This window comes from Lactuca virosa, chromosome 1 (assembly GCF_052849685.1).
Source record: "Lactuca virosa cultivar CGN04683 chromosome 1, Lactuca_virosa_CGN04683_v6, whole genome shotgun sequence".
Lineage (NCBI taxonomy): Eukaryota > Viridiplantae > Streptophyta > Magnoliopsida > Asterales > Asteraceae > Lactuca > Lactuca virosa.
In genome coordinates, this window is record NC_136426.1 from 163,582,709 (window position 1) to 163,603,984 (window position 21,276).

The 21,276-nt window shown below is 39.0% G+C and overlaps 1 pseudogene; it reads right to left on the reverse strand.

Moving 5' to 3' along the window:
* Window positions 1-15,478: 15,478 nt before the first annotated feature.
* On the reverse strand, window positions 15,479-18,510 carry LOC145123347 (hypothetical protein At1g04090 pseudogene; annotated as a pseudogene).
* Window positions 18,511-21,276: the final 2,766 nt, after the last annotated feature.

The window sequence follows — 21,276 nt, forward strand, 5'->3', positions numbered from 1 at the left end:
CCCACGATCTTGATTTTGGTTTCCCAATATAACATATTATTTCTTTTTGACTAAACTGCACAAATGGTCACTGTGGTTTGCTCAAAATTGCCACTTTGGTCCAAAAACGTTTGGACTAACACTAGAGGTCCAAAGTTATCATTTTGTTGCGAGTTGGTCCAATTTGATTTAAACCTTTTTAGAATGACGATTTTACCCTTACTCTTTGCTTTTCAGTTTTTATTTATTTAAATATATTTTACAATATTTATAATTAAAAATAAAACAAAAAAAGAAAAAGAAAATACTACCCCTTTCCCTACACCACCCCTCCCCCCTCTCTCATCCTGCTACCAGTTATGATATCATCACCACCGTCAGTCACCACCGCTACCGCTACCACCACAGTTGGTCACCAACAACCTCCATTACCACCGCCCCACCGGTCACCACCAACACGACAACAAGATAAACTGAAACTCAAGAATTACCACCACCATCTGATGAACTCAAACATTTTTTTCAGATCTGAAAAATAAAACATTACATATTTCTTGATTTGCAACCATAAAATCAAGAACTACCATAATTTTAAACCCACAAGAACAATCAGATTTATGACAAGAACAATCTGATAGAGTGTGGAATGCATGAGATAATTATAGGTAGAGCTCCACTAATCTTCTTCATATTTGTGGATCTCTCTCTCTCTCTCTCTCTCTCTCTCTCTTTGTTCTTCTTTCTTCGAGAAACCCTAACGGAGTTGCACCTCTTCGCAAAACCCATAACGTCTCCGAGGATCTGCTAAAAATCCTAATCACTGGTGGTGTCTGGCGCCCTTCCCATTTTGGATTCACGTTTGTAGATCTCCAGTTGCAGTAGTGACCCTCTGATCTGAAAATATTTATGTTGAAACCTTGGTTCGCTACCCTCCGCGTTTTGGCTTCAAGATATGGAATCATTCGTCGCCACTGTCTTCGTCTTCGTCAAGGTTTCAGGTGGTATCCAAATCTGTTATTTGAAAAAAACGATGACGTTGTCCTCCCTTTCAAACGACGAAGACGATGTCGCATTCCCCCATCAGAGACTTCCCTACGTAGCCGCCACCTTTCGTTTTCTTTGTTTCCTAGATCTGTTCACCAATCTTCAACGATTGAGGGAGAGAGAAAAGGGGAGCCATTTGTCTTCTCAACTTTCTAACTCCAATCTACGTCTGTCTCTATGCCCCTCTGACTATTTCTCTTTAATTGTTGAGAGAAAAACTTTGAGACACACTTGAACAAACGTTAGAACAAGTAGTAATGCGGAATAGTTAATCTCGAAGGATCTAAAAGCTCAACAATAATATTAATAAGTTATAGTTAGAGAGTTAGAGAGTTAGTTGCGGAAAAGTAAAGAAATAGAAATGAAAACAATTGTTATATCAAGTATACATTTAAGTTGATTCATAAAGAGGAATGCATTCAAACCAAGTTAATAAGGAAGATCAAACTTAGTGATTAAGTCACAGAAGACTTGCTCCGAAGAGAGATTATATTCAGATGAATTCTGATAAGTACAAAGAGATGAGTAATGGAGAGATAGAAAAGATAACTTCAGAAATGTGTATTCAGATAGAATGCATAGGTTATCCGTGTTGAATACAAGAGAATGAGCTCTTATTTATAGAGACTCATGAAGAACACTAGATTACATCTCTATGAGTAGCCATGCAAGGCATACTGGACCATAGAGTGTATTACAATAAAACAAGTAAAGTAATCTAGCTAAATTGACTGCTGTAGATTGACTCCGGGTGCGGTTGTGGTTGCTGATGAACAATATGATTGCGGGTGCTGAACCGTTGCGGTAGTAGAAATGGTTGCGGTAGCTGAAGTTCAAGAGGGTCACTTTCATGATTCAACAATTTCCCCCTAAGTGACCTCTTTAACTTCGGTTCAGCTATCAAGTTTGAGGAACTTGATCAGAATCCACCAAAACTTCTTGACGTTTTCCAGCCAGGTGATTCTTCTTGAGATCTCGAACTTGACTTCTGCGGTGGTGTGCTTCGATCTTTCAACTGCGGTTCGGCAGATGTCAAGTTGTTTTCTGGTTAGGCGATGCATGGCAATCATAGGAATGAAGTATTTGACATTGTCAGTCTTCCTTTTGAATATGAATCCAAGTTCAGGAAAGTTTGTTGCGCCTAGAGATCTTTCTTGAAAGCCTTCGGTAGGCATTGGCACAGGTTCAAGAGGTGGGAGGTCAAACTTCTTGAGGATGGTGGGGTAGATATCCGCATCTATCTTGGCAAAGTCGCAGACAGTTTCCATCAGAAAAGTGTTGGCCTTTTCAAGCGCAATCTTCATTTTGGGGTGCTTTTCTGATTTGTTTTGAAACACCTTGGCAATGAGGAAGATTTCTTCCGGATTCATGCAAGGGAAGTCTGCCTGGGTGCGGACGTAGTCATGCTCCCTTCTCGTGAAGGTGTACTGGATGTAGTCAACCTTCATGAATTTCCGGACTTTTTAGTTATTGACTGCGGATGGTCTATCGTTAGACCATATATTTTCAATGGAGAGGCATGTTTAGCGTGAAAAAGATTAAGTCTCTCAAACTCCATTGGCAGTCTCTTGTGGTCAGGAAGGCTGCGGTCGAATTGCTCAAATACTGTGAAGAATTTGGCATTTGGTGAAATTGGTACATCCCAGTAACCATCTGAGGGGGGTTCAGCGTAGGTAAGGTGGGGTCGGTAGTCTTCATCCAGCAACCTGCGGTGAGGATTGATCCAAGAATTTATCAAGGATTCATCCATCATGGTATCAAAACCGTATTCTCTCCAGATAAGCTCTGCCAGTTTGGCTGCCTTCTAGTCGTGTTTCCTTTGGGCGGTGGCAGGGGAGTCTGTTGAGCTTGGAGATGACATGTTCTCCGCAAGGTTTTTGAAGTGGGGAGGAGTCTCTGGCTTGTTGGGAGTGAACTCCTTTTGAGGTGAAGTGTGAGGAGATGGATTATGTTGAGATGGTTGCGGTGAAGGCATTTTTTCTGTGATGATGGGAGGGCTCTGATGTTGAGAGATGGATTGCTTAGAATGATGGACTTCTTCTTCTTCATCTTTACTTCCCCCTCTTGAGGGATGCAACAGAGGAGCTTCCTCAAGCCATTGTTTAAGTCCATCAACGTTGGCATAGACTTCTTGGAATTGAGCTTTGAGGACTTCTGCCAATTGTTGATTGTTAGGAATGGAGGAGCTGAAGAGAAGCTTGTGAATTTCTTTTGTGAGCTGGAGGATCTCGGGACCATGGAAGTTGGAGGACAGGGATTTCTGCAGTCTGTTAATTGTGGCTTGAAGAACAGAGATAGTGGACTCATAAGCAGTATGAATCTCATATATCAATTTCTTAGACTGAGTGGCTTGATCCGTGATGGCCGCTTTGAGATACGTTTTGATTGCGGTCACCTCAGTGATGAGGCGTTCCGCTGCTGCCATAAATTCCTTGTGGTCGGCCTTGCGGTTCTTCTCAAGGGACCGGATCCCCATCTCCACTTTGAGAGAGATTCTCTCTGCAGCCATGCGTTCCCTTGTTTCCAGACGTTCAATACGTTCGATCAGGGACTGCGGTCCCGGGGTGTCTTCTTGTTGTGGTTTTGTTGGCTTGACTGCAGCTAGGATCTGATCAACTTTGGCTTGTAAGCTCATGAACTCCTTCCTGGTGACAACATTCTTCTTCTTTTTCTTCTTTTCTTTTGGCTTGGAAGTTGAATGTTGAGAACCGATGGATTCCTCTTCCTCATCAAACATCATGAGGTCATCATCAGAAGGGTTGGGCTTGTTGACTTCCTGTATGTCGTCATCATCAAGACCGAAGGTGGGAGCTGAACTGAGTTCGATTGCAGTCCCTTCGTCTTGTGATCCATGGATTGATGGAGTGGGAATTGGATTAGGAGTTGGAGTTACTCTGGAGGTACCTACAGCTGCACCTGTTGCTTGAGCTTTACGGATGGTTTCAGCCATTTGGTCCATCCAGTCTTGAACTTTGAGAATGGTGGCTACGGTATTGGCATTGCTGATAGCATTTGCCCAATACTTGGCCACGGACTGGATTTCTTGCTCCTTCAGCTGTTGTTGCTTGATCTGTTGTTCCTTGCGGGCTTGGAATGCTCTTTTGAAAGCAGCATACTTCTTAATTTCGGACTCATTTATAGGATTGTATTGTAACCATGAGTCGTTGGATTCATCGCCGTCAAATCCTTCGAAACGCACCGAAGTGTCCTTCGGGTCCACGGATCCTTGCATGTTTGTGCTCACCGTGCCTAAACCACCTGCTACGGATGTAAGCAGAGTAGGATTTCCTGAGCTTCCTTGGTCTCCGTGACCCGTGGTCAAGTGTGGCCTCGGCTCCGTTCTGGCATGGGCGGAAGAAGTGCCCTGCGGTTGGGAAGGTGTTTGCAGTGTTTGGGTGACGTTCGAAAGGATGGAGCGCAACTCCTCGGGTGAAAAGAAATGCAGTCGGGAAGCCGTGGAGACCTTAGGGCGTGCACCAGTGTCATCCCCTTGGGAGTGAACTGGGGGGGGGGGGGGGAGTCTCCACGATGTTGTGAATCAGACTCACTTTCTGAGTCTGATTGGAAAATGATTGTGGTGTTGGGAACTGATGATTGGCTTTGTCTACAAGGATTTGAATGGGTCTGCGGCCACCCCAAGGACTACTGGAGCCTTTTGAGAGGCTTCAGTATAGGTCCGGTCACACATTTGGCCAGGGGAATCGGTTTTTCTTTTCTTAATGATAGCAATTGGTTGCCTATCCTCATCAGAATTACTACTAGAAGAGATTGTGGGAGGTGTGATTTTACGTTTCTTGGTGGGTGCGGTTCGTTTAAGAGCATCCTTCTTAGGGGTTTTTTGTTTCTTCTTGGTTTCCAATTGCTTTCTTCTTTGAGAAAGATTGGAGAGTGTAGTGGCAGAAGGGACTGCGGTACCTTCAGGGTTAATGACTGCGGTACCTTCAGGCAGCTGATTTTTCTTGAATTCACCAATCCCTCGAATTGGTTTCTGATACCCCATTTGGTAGAGTGCAGAGGTAATGTCCGCCATTGAAGGAGAAAAGATCTTGATGGATGGATGAAGCAGAAGGTTTATAGCGGTGAGAAACTTTTCTTTGGACAATATGACCAAAGAATCGTTTATTAGGTTGAGATGAACTTCTTGAGGGTTTTCGTTGGGGCGATAAGCTGAGAATGCACACTTGAAGAGGGTCGAGACTGGAACAACATCTGTAAATGCGTCGAAGGGACCAAAGAGTGGATGGTTCTTCAGAAATTTGATCATAAGCTTGGTTGGAGCATTGTATGAAGAGTTATCTTCAAACACTGCTCGGAAATTGCTTGACGTGATTGTTGGAGAGTCGGAACCGGTGGGATTTGCTGAGCCTGAAGCCTTGGATTGCTTCTTTGATGCACCTGATTTCACCATTGTTGGAGTTTGAGATAAAAAGTAGAAAGCAGAGTTCTTGAAGGTTTTTTTTTTAGAGGGAATGATCGATGTTCAGAAAGCGTAAAGTGAATTTGGGGAAGAAGATGGGTTTATAAAGGGTTGAAAGGTTTTAACCCTAGGTAAAAGGTAAATATAGGGTAAAAACGTCGTTTGGTATTTGGGGGGAATCTTTGAATTTGGGATTAAATCTCAGCCACAAATAATTAAAACGGTTTAAAAAGATTTGGGAGATTTACTAAAAGAGGGCTGCATTTAATGAAAAGTCAGACACCTATCAATGTGTCAGGTAATCGTGGGGTGAGGGGAAAGGAAGTTGTAATAGATGGGACGTGCTGGGGAGAGGAAAAGACAGATTAAGGATGAGTTTATGGAAACACGTTCTTTTTGTCATCATCCCTAAAATAGGTCTGACTCAAGGTTTATTCAGAAAGAGAATGAGACAGTTTCTCAAGGGAATGTTTTTTTTTATTTAATGTTCTACTTAATGAAGGATCATTAAATAGCACACAAAGGTTCAAGCATTGATGAAACAGTTGAGAAATTATCACAATGATCGCGGATGGAAACTTTATTGCGGTTGGGAACGTCATCGCGGATGGAAATTTCATTGCGGTTGGGAACGTCATCGCGGATGGAAAAGGAAAAGACTGCAGTGAGGAACTGAGAAGAAACACTTGTACAAAGATTAGTAATAACAGACAATAAAGACCCATGAGAGATAAGTATAATATATGGTTGCGGTACCTAGACTGCGGTACCAAAACCATCTATCATAGGTAACTCTTAATTAGAACCGCAACGGAGACCAAGGATGGTCTGCGGTAGCTAACAACTCAAAAAGAATTGCGGGTCTGGATTCATCATTCCTAACATTTGCAGGAAGGTGTTAAGCTTTATGGAGTCGAGCGCTTTTGTGAACACATCAGCAATCTCTTCATGAGAAGGGACAAAGATGAGTTCAATGTTACCTTTTAAGATGTGGTCTTTGATGAAGTGATACCGTAGTTCAATATGTTTTGTCTTGGAGTGCTGAATTGGATTGTGAGAGATAACAATAGCACTTTCAGAGTCACAATAGATCGGTATCCGCAACATTCTATACTCGTAGTCCATTAGTTGAGTTTTCATCCAAAGGACTTGAGAGCAACAGCTGGCTGCGGCCATATATTCAGCTTCTGCAGTAGATAGAGAAACACAGCTTTGTTTCCTTGAAGACCAGCTGACAAGTCTTCCACCCAAAAATTGACATCCTCCTGAAGTACTTTTGCGGTCTAATCTGCATCCGGCATGATCCACATCTGTGAAAGCTTGCAGGCTGAAGTCATTGCCTGCAGGGTACCATAGACCAAGAGATTTGCTTCCTTTCAGGTACCGTAGAATCTATTTGGCTGCGGTCATATGTGACACTTTTGGGTCCGCCTGATATCTTGCACATACACCAGTTGCAATGACAATGTCTGGCCTGCTTGCGGTGAGGTACGTCAAAGAGCCAATGATACCTCGATAAGTCTTGTGATCCACAGATTCGCCTGCGGGATCAGCAGAGATCTTATAACCGAAGGCCATGGGGACCTTAGCAGAAGAACAGTTGTCCATGGAATATTTCTTTAAAAGTTCAGTGGTGTATTTCTCTTGATGAATGAATATCCCTTGCGGAATTTGTTTCACTTGAAGTCCTAGAAAGAAATTGATCTCTCTATTCATGCTCATTTTGAACTTGTTAGTCATGAGCTTAGCAAATTCATCCACCATGCCTTGATCAGTCGAACCGAAGATGATATCATCCACATATATTTGTACAAGCATAAGGTGGTTACCATTTGCTTTTCTAAATAACGTGGGGTCAATCACTCCTCTCTTGTAGCCAGATGAGACGAGGAATTCAGAAAGAGTCTCATACCATGCTCTTGGGGCTTGCTTCAGACCGTAGACTGCTTTTTCAAGCTTGTAGCAGTGGTCCGGGAATTCAACATTTTCAAAACCTGGAGGTTGCTGAAGATAAACCTCTTCTTTTAGTTCCCCATTGAGAAAGGCACTCTTGACGTCCATTTGGTGTACCTTGACGTTCTTATGGGCTGCGTATGCAAGGAAGATCCGGATAGCTTCCATGCATGCTACCAGAGCATACGTTTCATCGTAGTCAATGCCTTCAAGTTGACTATACCCCTTTGCAACTAGCCTTGCCTTGTTTCTGACTACCGCACCAGATTCATCCAGCTTGTTTTTGAACACCCATCTAGTGCCAACAATGGAGTGACCATGTGGCTTCGGAACGAGCTGCCAAACTTTGTTTCTTTGAAATTCTTCTAGCTCTTCTTGCATTGCAGCTATCCAGTCAGGTTCAAGCAATGCTTCTTTGATCGTTCTGGGCTCTACCGAGGACATGAATGCTGCGTAGTGGCAGTGGTCAGATAGGTCCTGGGAAGATCGAGTTTGGATGCCTGAGGATGGTTTGCCGATGATTTGACCTGGTGGGTGGTCCTTTGTCCATACATGTAGACGGGGCTGCAGATGATCAGCAGCTGCGGTAGAGGGAATATCTTGAATATCAGAAGAATCTGCGGTTGGAGATGGCAGTTCCCCCTGGATTTGAGAACATCCTGCTGAGTCATCTTGGTTTGTTGGAACGAGAGTGGAGTTTTCTTGAACAGTTGGGAGAGGTTCCCTCTGGAACCTGAGAAGGTTCCCCCTGGACTGTGGATGGGAGAGTGATAATCCTTGAATCGGTTCTAGTGTCAATGTTTTCTATGATTTCATCATCCGAATCCGAAGATACGTTTGATGGTAATGCTTCTCTGCGGGTGGGACTTTGAACAACATCAGGTACTGGAACCTCGACGGTTGGTGCTTGATCCGGAGTAGAGCTTTCCCCCTCAACTGGAGAGGTGAAAGTATTGAGAGATGCTACTTCAGATAGAGGTGGTCCAGAAACATCAGCGTGTTGTTGTTGAGCTACGGGTGACACAAGAACTTCAGATAGTTTCTCCGTTTCAACAGGATCGAAAAGATCGTCATAATTGACTTCAACTAGATTCAAGGGACCTAAAGAGGCAGGAATATCGCTTTCCATGATTGCAGTGGTTTCAGTGGATGGAGGGGCGTTGCGGATGTGAGAATCATCAAATTTCACATCGAAGCTTTCAATGATCAGCCTTGTACGCCTGATGAGCACTCGATAAGCAACCTTGTTAGTGGAATAACCAAGGAATATGCCTTCATCAGAATTCGGTGCAAACTTGTTGAGCTGATCTCTGTTGTTGATCACGAAACATCTACACCCAAAAATATGAAAGAAGCGAACATTTGGCTTGCGGTTGTTAAGGCCCTCATATGGTGTTTTATTAAGGCGTTTGCACATAATGCTTCGGTTTTGGACAAAGCATGCGGTTGCTACAGCTTCAGCCCAGAAATAGAGAGGAAGATGGGCGAAGTTAAGCATGGATCTGGCTGCTTCTACTAGTGTGCGGTTCCTTCTTTCAACTACTCCATTTTGTTGCGGTGTAAATGGGGCTGAGAAGTTGTGAGTGATGCCCTTTGACACCAAGAAACTGTTGAGAAGATGATTAGTGAACTCAGTGCCATTATCACTGCAGATGCGTCTAACTGGAAGCTTGATCTGAAGTTCGATTTCTTTGATGAAGTTGATGAAAATCTGCGGTGTCTCTGACTTGAGTCTGAGGAAGAAGACCCATGTGAAGCGTGTATAGTCATCAACAATAACCAGTATGTACTTCTTGTGGTGGAGACTGGCTACGGTTGATGGACCGCAGAGATCAATGTGCAATAGCTCCAGTGGTTCAGAAATAGAAGAGTCCATTATCAGAGGGTGACTTGCTTTGGGTTGTTTACCACATTCACAAGCCGGACAGAGAGTATCGTTGCTGAATTTGAGAATAGGGAGACCGCGGACTAGTTCTCCGGTGACTAGATTGTTAATGTACCTGAAGTTGAGATGAGCTAGCTTGCGGTGCCATAGCCAGCTGACTTCGGATACAGCTTTGGATAGGAAGCACAACTGCGGTCTACCAATGATCAGAGAGACATCCAAAGGGTACATGATACCTTCGGATCGGGATTTGATCAGGCATGTGTTTCTGTCACTTGTCATTACATAGCAAAATTGATCATCAAATTCAACACGATGTCCTGCTTTACATAGTTGGCCAACACTGATGAGATTGTGTTTAAGGCTTTCTACATAAGCAACCTTCTGAATGGAAAAGTTCCCCGTAGTGAGAACACCGTAACCGCGGATGACACCATTTACATTGTTGCCGAATGTGACATTTCCACCATTGCATATTGGCCTGAAATCCCGAAGGTACTCTAACCTTCCGGTCATGTGCAAGGAGCAGGCACTGTCAATTAACCACTCATCTTCTTGTTCCTCCTTGCACAAAGCCTGAGAATTACACGGTTAGTTTAGGCATCCAAACTAGTTTGGAGCCTGGGGCAACTGATGTGTTTCTGAATGATGCATGGACCGAGGTTGCAGGGACAGGTTTCTTGTCAACTTTTAGTCCTAGTCTTGGGTGTTTGAGCAGATCTGGAGTGTTGTGAGTTTTTGAAAGAGTAAGAGGTTTCTGACTCCGATTAGATTTGTCATAAGATAAATCCTTCTGACAACTACACTGACATCTACAAAAAGAGGTTTTGTTTTTTGATCTGACACTATGTTTGGTCAGCGGTTTAAAAGATGAATTGGACTTGTTACTGGTCCGAGGTGGGTAACTCCTGACATGAGTGTTGTTGGGTTTTGAAAAAGTTTGTTTTTGAAAAGATTTGGCACGTGTAGATCTCTGAGTTCTTTTTGGTGGAGTTGGTAGAATACCTTTCCATCTTTTGAATTTTTGATGTGACTTTAAAAGTGTTGGAATGGGTAAGATACCCTTCCATTTTGGGTCGTCCAAGGAATACACTTGAAAACCATTGTTTTGAAAAGACTTCACACTCTTTTGATTTTTGTTAGAGGAACTAGGGATGACTGATGAAACTTGACATTCCTTATTGTTTGTTTTCTTGGTAGGAGAGTTTCTTGACGTGTAGTGTGAGAAAAAAAAAATTTCTGGACGCTTGGACTTTGGAATTCTGACATGCTTCTTAATTTTTGAAAAAAATTGTCTATTTGTGTCTCGAGATCTAATTTCCTCTTTGAAGGCCTTTTTGGCTAAGGATTTTGGTGAACCGCAGTCATTGTTGTTCAACTGCGGTTTCTTGGAATTTATGGAATGATTGTGAAAACGTGGGCTTGAGTCATCTGAACTTGAAGATTCTGGGATCTGAGAGCATTGTCCCACTTCAAAGTTCTCTATAGGTAATTCATGATGAATCGCTTGAAGAGTCACAGTTCCTTTTGCTGAGGACTGCGGTAGTGACGTTTTAACTACTGCAGAGTATGTCTGAGTTGAGACTGCAGTGGGACTTTTGTGGAACTTTTGGCTACATTGTGATTCACTGCGGTCTGAGGACAGCGGTGGAAAGTCTTTTGAGACTTCGGGACCTTCAATGACAATTTCTTCATCAACTACGGATGATGTTTGAGAATTTGGGTAGATGGTGCCATAGATAGGGATTAGATCACATGTGTGACCCGAAACTTCAGGCACAATTTCCTTAATGACACAACTATTGCTTAGAGTATGCAGTCTACCGAAGTGAGTTTTGATATCTTCGGGAAAGGTCTTGTCATTGACTGGGAAATGAAATTCTCGGTCAGGAGGGACATACAGTCTGTCTTTGTTGAACCGGGGTGAGGAATCCATTGCGGTAGGATATCCATTTGACCAACCCCAATTATATGTATTGTCCATGGTTCCATTGTTCACCAAATTTTCAATAGCTTCACTTTCATTAAACAATTTTTCAATTAAGAGATTTAGGCGTACAATTTCACTCTGAGCTAAATCTCTCTAATTCAAAGCTATCTCTAATTGGGTTTCACTTAACATTCTTGCATCTTTTTCTAACTCTAGGTCCTTCTCTAACATAGCCATCTTAAGTCTTTTGTTATCCAGTCGTCCTCTTACGTGGAACATCTCTTGGGACGCAATGTTCTTCTCATCTAAGGCTTTGTTATAGTCTGTAAGGACGGCAACACACGTGTCATTAAGATCATCTATGTAGGGTTGACGGTCATGCATGCTATAATTTAGAGTTTGGATCATGAGTTTTACCTGTTCGACGATGCTTAGAGTTCCATCCTTTGCCATGTAGCAGTAGTTTTTGTTCAACATTGTAGACCCATCATCATCCGCAGTGGCCAGCATGCAAATTTTCCCTTTTCCTTTGACATTGCTGATGGCTTCATCTTCGTCTCCGGATGACCAAACTTGATGGTCTCTCTTGACATGGGCCACGTATGCCCTTGCTTTTTCCTTATCTTCCAACTCTTGAGCCATTCTGAGGTAGAATGCTCTGTCTTTCACTACATTGGCCTTACAATCTCTTGCAAAGTGATTCTCTTTGTTGCATTTGTGACAAATTACAACATCAGTCTTGTCTTCTGAAGGAGTACCGGAGTCAGTGGTTTGAGGAGACTGCGGTACCTCCTTTGGTTGATTATTTTGAGATTGCGGTGGTAAATGAGAACTTTTGGGATATCGAGAATGGTTATTCTGGGAACCGAAGTTACGGTTGAATGGAGGTTTGTTGAACTGTTGATTCTTGCGGAAGGAAGGAGGTGGTAGACGGTTAAACTGTTGGCTAACCAGAGCAATAGCCTTCTGAAATTCTTCTTCATCATCATACTCTGAATCGGCTTCGTATGACTGCGGTGAAGTGTCATACAAGGAAGAGTGAGGTGACTGCGGTGGAGCTTGTGCTATGAGAGCAAGTGGTCCTCCGAAGTCAGCACAGTCTTTGAGTACCGTGGATTCTTCTGCTTGCAGCTCTCCATAGAGCTTGTAGAGTGACAAAGAGTGAATCTTTCTGTCGCCTTGGACTATCATCTTAGCCGTAGTCCAATGTCTTCCCAAACCATTAAGAAACTGAAGGTTTGTTTCATGGTTACTGCGGATGGTGCCCGCATTGGATAACTTGGTGACTATCAGATTGAACCTTTTGAAGGAGTCTTCTAAACTTTCTCCAGTATGAGCTTTGAAGTTGTTGAACTCATTGAGTGCGGTAGTGAGCTTCTTGTCTTGTGCTTGTTCTGAGCCTTCGTACAAATTCTTGAGAACTTCCCAGATCTCTTTTGCTGATTTGCAATTTATGATAATATCGAAGTTGTCAGGAGCAACTCCACAGGAGATTTCATAAAAAGCAACAACATCATTTTCCATTTTATCGAGATCATCCTTGGTGGGACGGCTCATGATTGGCTGACCTCCTCCTAATCTGGTTGTAGCGTCGTCGGTTTGAGCAGGTGTAAGGACTGGGACATGTGGTCCTTCTTCTACGGATCGTCATACATCTCTACCAAGTCTTCTCAAGTACCTTTCCATTCTTTGTGACCAGTGATGATATTCATTTGCTACCAGTATTGGGGCTCGGTTAGAACCACCAACACTGTTGGAAACATTCAGAGATAACGATTGTGCCATTTGAAGATTTTTTTAAAGAAATGAGCTTTAGTGGTATAGAAGGCCCTTTGAAAAATCAGAGTTCCGTTTTCAAAAAGCAACCACTATGGCTCTGATACCAATTGTTGAGAGAAAAACTTTGAGACACACTTGAACAAACGTTAGAACAAGTAGTAATGCGGAATAGTTAATCTCGAAGGATCTAAAAGCTCAACAATAATATTAATAAGTTATAGTTACATAGTTAGAGAGTTAGTTGCGGAAAAGTAAAGAAATAGAAATGACAACAATTGTTATATCAAGTATACACTTAAGTTGATTCATAACGAGGAATGCATTCAAACCAAGTTAATAAAGAAGATCAAACTTAGTGATTAAGTCACAGAAGACTTGCTCCGAAGAGAGATTATATTCAGATGAATTCTGATAAGTACAAAGAGATGAGTAATGGAGAGATAGAAAAGATAACTTCAGAAATGTGTATTCAGATAGAATGCATAAGTTATCCATGTTGAATATAAGAGAATGAGCTCTTATTTATAGAGACTCATGAAGAACACTAGATTACATCTCTATGAGTAGCCATGCAAGGCATACTGGACCATAGAGTGTATTACAATAAAACAAGTAAAGTAATCTAGCTAAATTGACTGTTGTAGATTGACTCCGGGTGCGGTTGTGGTTGCTGATGAACAATATGACTGCGGGTGCTGAACCGTTGCGGTAGTAGAAATGGTTGCGATAGCTGAAGTTCAAGATGGTCACTTTCATGATTCAACACTCTTCATCTCCTTTCTACCGGCTTCAGGCGATGGTGGTTGTGCTACCGACAACATCCTTGGTGGTGGTGGTGGTGGTTGTGCTTTGATAAATAAACTTGATAAAAACAAAAAGGAAGATAACAAAGGAGGGGTGTTTAAATTTTATTTTTTATATTTATTTTAATAACTAAACTTAATAAAAAATTGAAAAAAGATTTTAGATATTTTCAAAGTACTTTGGACCAAACTCGCAACAAAATGAAAACTTTAAACCTCTGGTGTTAGTTAAAATATTTTTGGACCAAAGTTACAATTTTAAGCAAACCACAGGGACCATTTATGCAGTTTAGTCTTTCTTTTTCAATATAACCCTTAATTGGTTTTATTTTTACTTTTTCTGTTTATTTTAATTATGATTTTATTATATATTATTAAAATAAAGTATATATAAATAGTAATAATATTTTAAAAATTAAAGCAAAAATTAAACAATAATTTATATTAGATATAATACAAACACCATACATACGTATTATTATAATAATCGGTTAAATATTTTTGTTTGGTTTACTAAGTGTTGTATCATAAGCTAATAATTTTTTTTAATTAATTAGAGTTGTAATCTAAACAGATGTCACGGTCACAAGTAACATAGCGGTCACGGACCACGATTTGAAATAACGGTTCTCTCGATGCATTAATTTGAACATTATTGAGATATGCATTCGTTTGAATGTTTTTGTTGTGCAACATCGTACTTGAATAAGGTGAATGTTTATTTACCGCCACTATTACATCGTGAGAACTGCTATTTTAAGTTGCGGTCTATGACGGTTAATTTCTTTGTGTCCGTGATAATAGCTTAGATTACAATACTAATAAACATTTAATTTTTTTTTCAGTGTAGTGTATGGTATGACACTTAATAAATCAAACGAAGATCTTCAATCGATTACGATAATGTTATGTTTGTACAGTTTTGGTATCATATCTATATGAGTTTTTTATTTTATTTTTGTTTAAAAAATTTAAATATATTTGTTATTTATATATACTTTATTTTAATAATATATAAATATAGTCAAAATTAAAATAAAACAAAAAATAATAGTAAAGTGAAAAATAAAACCAATCGAGGTTCCTTGTGAAACCAAAATCATGGAATTTGGTTTCCAAGTTAAGTGGATAAAAATCAAAATTAAAAACAGAAACAAAATCAAAATAAGGTGTAATCAAGTTTGGAGATTTGGTTTTAATGACTGAGTTTTAAAGGGCATAAAAGGAAAAAGAAAAAGATCTGGTTTTAATGATGAATTTTAAAAGGCATAAAAGGAAGAAGAAAATTTTAGTAAGTGGATAAATAAAAAAATCAAGTGAGATATCAGCTCCCAAATTCAATATCAATAAATTCTATATCCTTTAAAAACCAATAAAGCTCTATTCAACTATTCCATTAAATATTTATAGATACTCTAATACACACTAATAAATAAAGGTGTCTTGATATAAAGTGATTTTTTTATAAACTACAAATTTATTCTACTTCTAAATTACTCTTAAATCCACCTATATTCCTAACAAGACTTGAACACTTGACTTAAAAAAGAAAGGACAATCCGGATAAACCTTTGGTGATATAAAACTGAATGGTTGTAAATTGATCATATTAGATAACTAAATAATACTTATCATTCTTAATACAAATATATGATTGACCTTTTTAATATTCATTATACATTATATAATCAAGTCCTCTCATCCCCCGTCCAACTTTCTTTCATCTTAGGGCCTTCAGGCCCTTCTTCTCCGAGTAACTCAGCAGGGAGCTTATGCAAAATCCTTAAGATAAGTTGCTTGAACTTACCCGGAAAGTGATTTGCTATCTTTATCACCTCTTTTGTAAATGTATAATTAAACTTAGGACCCCATCTACCGGTATAATTCAACCATGGTTCCATATATGAAGCCTTGTAATCAACACAAACAACTTGATAGCTCGATGCAATATCCATTATGCTGTTGCTTTTCCCAGTATCATCTCTAACACCAAATCCTAAAATCTTTTCCGCCCTAATGACAGGTAACTTGCTAGAATCCATCTTGAGTACCTCCTCTAACAATTTCATGTCATTCTCATCAATCTCAACAGTCGAATGTAGATGATAAGTTGGAGTATTGTAGTGTGAATGCCCATGCAAGGATGCATACACAACTGGCCGAGTTCCATTCATGAACTCAAACTCATGAGGTGTCACCCATACTCCAGCAGCATGGCGAGAGAGATAGATTGATTTCAGAATCCCATTGAAGTTATCAATCCTTAGCGTTATGTGTTCCCAATCACTAACATGTTCCCCAATCATTCCCAAGCTGATGGTGAAAGGTCCTAGCTGAAACTTCCCTCCACCATTAAAAGGGTAATACAACCATATGGCAAGATCAGTAAACGTTGCCCCTAATGCTGGTTTTACATGCACATAAGCAGTCGCATCTGGCAAAGACCCTTTCTTCACCCTTTCTTTCTCAGCTTCATCAGATGGGAGGTCTAGATACAAATCATCCACTGAAGCATTGCTTGGAAGATTTACACCATCGCTGATCACTGGCCATGTGATCATGCCAGTTCGGTGTAGCTCAGCTCCATTTTGGAAGAACCACAAAACCGAAGACGGGAGGTATTCTTCATCAGGATGTAAATACACCATAGGAGCATAAGCTTCGATCATTTTCTTAATTTGTAAAGAATTTGGCATAGCTGAATAAGTATCATTCCTAACCATCTTCAAACATGCTAACTCTTGCATGTCGGATCCATTAACTCGTGCCAAAAACGTCCCTGTAGGAACACTTAGCACTCCACCATTTGGCTTTGTAGTATACATATTAATGTCAACCATCTTTCGTCCCCATATCCATTCGTCCACTGTGATCACATCGGTGAAGTCCTTTCTAACACACCTGACCATATCAAGTGAGGGTTTTTCAGGTGAAGTGGTGACGATGTGGCCAATGGCTTTATAATCAAAAGGCGGAATAGGCATCCAAATGTAGCCATCGACATCTTTGCTGATATCTAAACCTTTGCTTGTCCATATAAGAGTGTAGTCTAGGGGACGCCGTAGGGAACCCCAATATAGGTTACGTGTGGTGTCTTTAGCAGTAAGAACTGAGGAAAAGATGGAGTTAGAGTTGGGATTGCAATAATGGCCAAGCAAACTGAACCCTAATGGAATGGAAGTGGGTTCAAAAAATGATACACCGAAACCATCGGGTCCACCACTCTTTATAGACCAGATTTTCTTGAAATATAAACCTTCGTGTACTTCTAATCCTCCAAGATCAATGACTCCTTTTCCAAAGTCTCCACCTGGACAAGAAAATGTTTACATTTATTATAATGGAAAATATATGAATCCTAAAAAGTCTCGAACTTTATTTTTTTTAACAGAAAAGTCTTAATTATCGGGCTAAAAATTCAAATCAATTCTTTTGTCCGGTATTGAATATATACCCAGGAATCTGTCATTTTTGTTAAAAAAATGTAGTGACTTTTTTTGTAACTTTATTCAAAATATTAGTAATTTTTTGAAAGATTTTGTGCAGAGTCGTGTTATTATATTCAGAAAACTCGTAATATGTTGAGCAAAATTACGAAAAAGTCGTTATAATTTTTTAATAGAAAAATATAGATTACCGGACAAATATGTAAAATCGGACAAAAGGGCCGATTGGAGTTATTTTTTTTTACCGGGTAATTGAGACTTTTCTGTTAAAATACATAAAATTTGGGACTTTTTCTCTAAACTAAGACAAAACTAAAGAGATTTTTCTAGAGATAACCCTATTATGGACTTAATTTTTTTTGGAAACATGTACAGCTGCAGTCATATTAATCAATATTAACTTTCCTAAAATTACATAAAGTTTCAATAATATAAACGTTGATTTTTGATGGTTTTAATACCAATCATTAAACAATTATTACCTGCAGGATACGAGGGTGGATATGAAAAATCAAATGATATGACCCCGGTATCTTTTTGTATGTTGTTGTTAGGATTGAGTGTTGTTGAGAAGTCACTCAATGCATGAGATGCATTAGAAACAATGTGAAATATTATCAGAATTGTTTTGGAAATCTGAAATAAGAACCTACAAGAAGATAAACGATTTTATTACGAATCTTGAAATATATCAATATTGGTAAAGAACGCTATTCTCCTACTAAAATCACGAATGAACAAACTTAATCAGATTACAAAAAAAAAAAAAAAAAAAAAAGATAATGAGATCAAATATATTGCCATTATTTCGTAAAACAGATGTACTATTTATTTCTAAACTTTTGTAAGAGTTGACTTTTAATGTTATAATAATGGAGTCATGAATTATGTAATGACAATTGACAAGTAGAACAAATTATTCAAACTAGAACAATGAAAATGAAAAAAATCATGAAATTGATTTTTTTTTTGTATGTCGAAAGGTAGAATTAATTGGAGATAATTCTCGCAAACATCCAAATGCAGAAATTGTAAATCTTGTTGAGTTTACATTTCGTTTCTTGTCCAGCCATGGGGGGCAACGATTGAAGATTTCATTCTTATATAATAGATATTGAGAATGAGAATGAACAAACTGATGGAACTCTACTACTGATGATAACTAGTTTTCAACTACAACAAACATTGTTTCAAATAACGTACACAAATTATATTTCAGTTGGGTTGTATACGTACCTCAAGCACAAGTACGATTGTGATAAGCATTTCTCCATTAGTGCTGTGAGCGACCTGTAAATGAATAGAAAATTGTTTGTGATGCTGGGTCGCAAGTGAATCGTTTGTAAGTTATAACATTATAATTGGTGAAAATTATGGTAATTCAATACTAAATATAGATAACGTTATATCACGAGAATAATATACTAAAATAAAAATATTTTCTAGATATATTTGAAATATCCGGTCAAACCTTAATAAAATTTAGCATTGGACATTCGATAGTTATACATTACTTACTTAATATTAAATATAGTATACCATAGAGTTTTTCCTCAACTAGGTGTGGGGGAAAAGTGTATCTCATTCTTCAATTGGTTGAGGTTAAAGTGCTATATATATTTAAGGATGAGCGTAGCGGGTACGGGGTACCCATCTTAATTATCTGGAATCGGAATCGGAATCGGAACCGGAACCGGAACCGGAACCGGCGGTTCCCAAATGTTGGAACCGGAACCAGAACCGAAACCGGTGGGTAACGGTTCCACTAGTGGGTACCCAGTTCGTTAAATTTGTTGATTTTTTTAAAACATTTAAAACTATATCTATGAGTTAGCATTCAAAGAAATGAAGTTCATACCTAAACAAATATTTTATCCGTCCGAAAATTATTGTTCACAGACAGAAAAACACAAAGATTAAGAAAACATTAATTATCACTAACTTTATTAATAGAATAACATTTTTACTCCTTTGTTGAATTTAATTATGGTAGATGAACTAATAATGATGAATATTTTAGTAAAATGACATTGATTTTTAGAAGTAAGCTATTATTTGGGGACAAACAAAAAATTGATTATTAATATGAGACGGATGAAGTATTTCTATGAGTTAGATTTTTAACTTGAACATAATATCAACTTATTTCTATTATCTATAAATTCATTTTAAAAATGGATAGTTTAATTTCAAAATGAAAATTATATATGGACATTTAAAGGTTTAAAAAAAATTATTTAAAATTCTAGAATTTTAAATGATGTTATTCTAGAGGATATTGTATAATGTATGTGATTGTGATATATATATATATATATATATATATATATATATATATATATATATATATATATATATATATATATCGGTTCCTACGGGTACCCAGTGGGTAGCGGTTCCGTAAAAATGAAACCGAAACTGGAACTACTTAAGGCGGTTCTGATTTAGGAAACAACGATTCCGGTTCCGAAAGCGGGTACCAAGTTCCACTGCTCATCCCTATATATATCGAAGAAAATGTCTACATATATACATGACTATGATTTGTTTTTTTTTCGGGACCGAGAAATAAGGGAGCAACAGTAGGTCGCCCAGTTAGAATTCCATTGTTTGTATTGAAATTTAAACCAACCAAACACCATTGTTATGACATTATCAGCCATTTTGATAGGAGAATGTAACATCTTGTTAAACATTTTTTTTTGTTCCTTGTTTTCCAAACATTCCATAAATGACCATAGATTATGTTGTGAGCAATTTCCTTTTTTTTTCATGATTTCATCTACTTGGGATTAGGAGATAAGGGGGATACCACACCGTTTAAAGATCATTCTATCATTTTTTAGAAAACAAACACTCCACATAAAACATGAAACCTTCAGGGGAGGTAAGCTAACCCACTTGATTTGGATACTCGACGAAGTAGTAATCTTTTAATCCAATAATCTCAACAAGACATTAATGTAAAATCGCCTATCATAAGTAAGGTTGAAGCTGTAACCAAAAGAAAGTGGCATCGATCGCATAAAGTTGTGGAAAATGATAAGGGTGCCTAGACTAAGTAATTCATCCAACCAAAGCAAAGTGTCATCACCCAACCTGATTTCCATTTGCAACTAAGTTTTAAATTTAAAACCAAGATTCATGACATTCATCTTGACTAAAATAATATGCTAAAGGGTTCTTGAAGCTCTGGATAACTAAAACCATGGTTTTTGATCCAAGTTCTCGATCCCCCGACTATTTGTGATTTTAGTGTTATCAACATATTATGGTGTGATTATTTTTAATAATGAGATAGGATGAGTTTCATTTACTAACTGAGTTTGGAGGTATGGGGTACACACTCGGTGTGATAAATGTGTACTCGGGAATATGGGGTCCGAGGGCAGTGCCCTTGGGTGCAGGCGTTAGTTCTTGTAAACAGAAGAAGATTAGATAGGAACATAATATTCAAATATTTAAATGTTGTATAGATAAGGTTTATCTCTTTGAGTTATCTTTGTATGTAACCTGCGTGTGTATATATATATATATATATATATATATATATATATATATATATATATATATATATATATCAGATAGGCCTACGGGTCTTTTATGTGGCAAATACTTTTGTTAATTTGGTATCAGAGCTAATCCTAGGGCTCTCATCCCCATCTCCTCTTTCATCTTCGGCTGCTGGTAACCCCTTTCCAGTCTCGCCATGTCTACTTCTGTTTCAAACATCAACTCCTCTAGATCGCCACAGCTATCACATGTAAGTTAAATCGATCGAATTTTCTGCTTTGGAAAGCACAAGTGGTGCCCATTCTTAAGGGTGTTCAGCTATTCAGTTATCTCGATGGCTCAATTAAATCTCCCCCTGCCAAAATAACCACAGGGGCTGGCGCTGAAGCATGGGAAACAGACAACCCCGAGTATAACTCGTGGATGGTGCAAGATCAAGCAATTCTTGGTGGTCTTCTGTCTTCTATGACAGAAGAAGTGCTGGCTCAACTTACCCGATGCACAGAAACTTCAAGTCAACTATGGAC